The sequence below is a fragment of the Triturus cristatus genome, chromosome 9 (genome assembly GCF_964204655.1).
Source record: "Triturus cristatus chromosome 9, aTriCri1.1, whole genome shotgun sequence".
Classification (NCBI taxonomy): domain Eukaryota; kingdom Metazoa; phylum Chordata; class Amphibia; order Caudata; family Salamandridae; genus Triturus; species Triturus cristatus.
The window spans coordinates 306,153,785-306,157,963 of record NC_140592.1 but is presented as its reverse complement, the minus strand read 5'-3'; positions in this window follow the sequence as shown (position 1 = coordinate 306,157,963).

Below are 4,179 nucleotides of genomic sequence, written 5' to 3'. Positions count from 1 at the left end.
AAAGGTTTCTAGTTGGAATGTAATGTGTTGATCTGATATTAAGGCAGATCAGTTGCTTGCTGCCATAGGTGATGTGCATAGTGCAAAGGATTTTGATTATAATTTTAGTCTGCATTGTTCAACAGTAGACATCTTTCAAGGTTTTGCATTCTCACATTTACAAAGAGTGAGAGAGAGTTTGGCTGCATGATTCTGTTGCCTTAGTAATTGGTTGATGAGCTTTTCATTTATAAAAGTACAGTAGTCCATCCACCAGTTACCGGTGCTCTTGTCAGTTCCACTCAATGGATAGTGTGTATGAATAGCAAGATTATTCTGAGCATTGGCCATCGTAGGTCAAGACCACCAACTACAGCACAAACTTGAGTGAATGAAGGAAGAGTATTCACACATTTTTCTTACTTTCTGAGATGTGGATGATGGGGTGTCCAGGGTCGCAGGCCTTTAAAAATAAAACGTCGCAAGGTCTGAGTCTCCTTGTATCATGAACTCTGTTTTAATTCAAGTCATGCAAAAAAAATGTTCGTTCATCCTGTGTTTTTAGCATTTCAAAATGTTTGCCTGGTGCTCTGAGTTTTTGACCAATCTGATTTAGGTTACATTCAGAGTTACAGCTTATAATTTTCTAGTACGTGTGCAAGAGGTGTATGCATGAACATGAGGGGCACTATAATTACCTGAAGCAGTGTATGGTCTTCTGTTCCGATGCACACTTGCTAGCATTGGTTATGGAGAAAGGAGCAAATGCAGTTTAAGGCTGCGCCAAATACCCTGACCTTTCCAATGAGTCTTTCTAGAAGGTCCATGATATCATAAGGTGAGGGAGATTGGACTGAGGGAAGAAAGCAATTTTAATTCTTCTCAAAGTGGAGTGGAGATCTTCCCAACTTTAGTAAGTGTGTTCCATATTCCACACAAAGGGATGGTAGATAAGTTCAAGTCTAGATAGGTATGGCTAAACTTAACATTCTGTCAGTGACTAAATTTTTCATCATAAATATGCACAGAAAGTAACATCACCGTATTTCCCTTCATCCATCTGCATAGAAAGTTACATCAGTTAATTTCTCATCATTCCTCCGTACAGGAAGTGAAACCACTTCCTGCTTACTTATTTCAATCCCATCACACCAGTGTACCCATCAAAGGTGATCACAGACAAGGGAATTGTCTGTTTGAGCCTCTCAGGGTCAGGAAGGGCTTTTTCCAGAATCCATGCCCCACCTAACCATGCAAAGTAAAATATAAAGATTTGCTTCATGCATTACCCCATACTTCCAATTCTCATAATCACACCCAGACCTAGACCTAGACGACCCAAATACTCACATAGCATTCCCACAACACATAGATCCAACCTTGGACACGTCCCACTAACTCATACTTTCCAACTACTGAACACCCATTCAAACTCATGCTGATTAACGTTCGCATTGCAGTACATCACACATCAGACATCGCAAACCCCATCACCTTTCATACTCTTGATGCCCTCTTCATCACAGAACCATGGTTCACCGCCACATCCTTGCACATCCTAGAAATCTTTCTTCCCACAGTTTACTACATCCACCATAAGAACCAGACACACAAGAAAGGGGGAGGGCTTGTTGTCATTCAGTAGTCCTCCTGCTCAAGCAAATAACCTCATCTCTGTGGAGCTGCTGACATGCCATTTCCCACTTTATGTAACTCAGACCTCCACCCAACATCTCATATATAGGCCTCCAAGCCACAACAAGGACTTCTTGATGAACTGTCTGATCACCTCACCACCTTGTCCATCTGACATGTCCACACCACCCTCTTGGATGACTTCAATTTCCCAGACAACACAAGGTCAAAAGAAACAAGAGACACTGTTCAGCCTCACTGACACACTTAACGTGGTGCAGCATGCCACAAAAGAAACAAACACCCTCGACCATATCTTTTCAACATCAGCAACAATCCAATGCAAACCACCTATAACGCGGGACTGGACTGACCACTTTGCCATCCCTATTTCCCTGATCAGTATCATATCAACTAACCAAGGACCTCATAAAAGAGAAGACCCAACCTACAGATCCGTCAAGCACTTCTCCATAGCACATTTAATACTTGAACTCATCTCTCACCCTTAAACGTGATAGTTCAACCAGAACCCTCCAGCAATCTGATACTCTAAAGACCTTGCTCACAATATATGATCGACCTGCAGACAGCAAAGTAAATGAAAGACAAAATAGAACTCCTGTTAAGGAAGCCACCAACAGAGGCAGAACACTTTTCAAGACGATTAGGTGCTGCATCAACCCCCTGCAAGACCCCACTATTCCTCTGACCACGGAAAAGTGCAATGCCTTTAACCTCTTCTGTAGTGAAAAAAAAACAGAAGATCTGACAGCAAATTGAAAACACCAAGCTTGATTCATCCTTTACGACCAAAACGTTCCTCGATGATCAGCCTTTAAAACCTGATCTCTTGCAAATGTCAGCATTATACTCTACTCCCTTAAAGCCATTCCATATGAAGATGATGTCTTACTCTTGTCCTTCATCAGAATTCTGTAGGCCCTTCTCATCATTATCAATGCCTCCCTCTCTCACGGCATCGTCCCAGATGCTCTCAAGACAGGTCAGTTTGTTTCTCTTCAACAGAAACCTACACTAGACCATAAAGGCCGCTCCAGTTACCAGTCCATCACTCACCTACCATTCATCAGCAAGATCACTGAAAAAGTAGTGTATGTTGAACTCCAAGATCACATCAGTGATACTCTTGCACATCAGCCAGATGGGCTTCAGAGCACTCTGCAGCATGGAGAAAATTACCTTACAGATATTGGTGATGCCCCTCTGAACTCAGATGAAGATGACCCCTGCCTCATGATAATGACGGACCTCTCAGCTGCTTTTGAAACCGTGGACCATCTCATCCTCTTACACACCGTGAAGTCTTGAATTGTAGTCACTGATAATGCCTTTCACTGGTTGTCCTCCTACCTTTTAATTGACATCAGTTTGTTCTGATAGGCTTCTTTTTGGACCTGGAGGTGCCTGTCTTCTGCGGAGTCCCCCATGGTTCTCTATTGTTTTCTGTCACCTTCAACCTCTACATCGAGCCACTTACTGCTCTACTCTCAGATAACAGTATCATGATTCACCAATATATAACAATATATAACAATTCTGCTTGGAAGTCCCCTCTGCTTCAGACATCCAATGCCTCAGACACTGCATGCACATCATCTAGACCCGAATGTCCAGTGGCTACCTGAAGCTCAACCCAATCAAGAAAAAACTCCTGTTATTTGCCAAGAACAATGTTGGAAATGACCATCTTTTCTTTGTTGTACCCCCAGATTTTTGCTATGGCTGATTTTGCTGGCTGTAGAACTGTGCACACGTTACCCCTGCTAATCAGGGGTAAAGGGCCTGTGCTCCCCCTTTTAACATGATGAAATTGGTATACCCCCTAATTGGTATATTTAAATAACGTATAAGTCCCTACTCTATGGTACAAAGTGTACCTATGGTTTGTATGTTAAATGTCACCAGTGAGCTGCAGCACCCATGGTGCCGCCCACTGCAGTGAAAATGCAAATATGACAGCAGGCGCACCCTCTGTAACCTGGTTGGGCACTTTTAAAATGCAAATGCAAATTCGTCCTGTCAAAATAACCCCTTTTTACAGGCCTAAACCTTCCTTTTGAATAATATGGAGTGACCGATAAGCAGACCTTAATGCCCATAAGCCAGGGTGCATAGTATTTAAAAGTAGGACATGTATAAGTTTAATGTTAAACATGTCCTTACAGTGAAAGGACTCTAAAAGCTACTTTGGCTGCAGCAGGGAATGGCTATTCAGTAGGAAAACATTGGGATACACTCTTACATTTATTGATGATTCTCTGGCTGGGAAACTGTTACAAAGTTTGTTTTTGGACTTTTTGCAATGTTTATTGCAAGCCAAATTCACTCATGAAGTTTAATTTTTAATACATATTTTTGGAAGTGTACTTTTAGAATGTTACCTTTTCCCTGCCTAAAGCCTCTAGAGTCACATTAGCATGCACTTTAACTGCCACCTGTATAGCCCCCTTGATGAGGAATGGACTTGCTTCCCAGACTGAGACAAAGGTATTGGGTGTGGGGAGGAGTTCTGTTCCTTTGGCAGGATGACTATATGGGCTG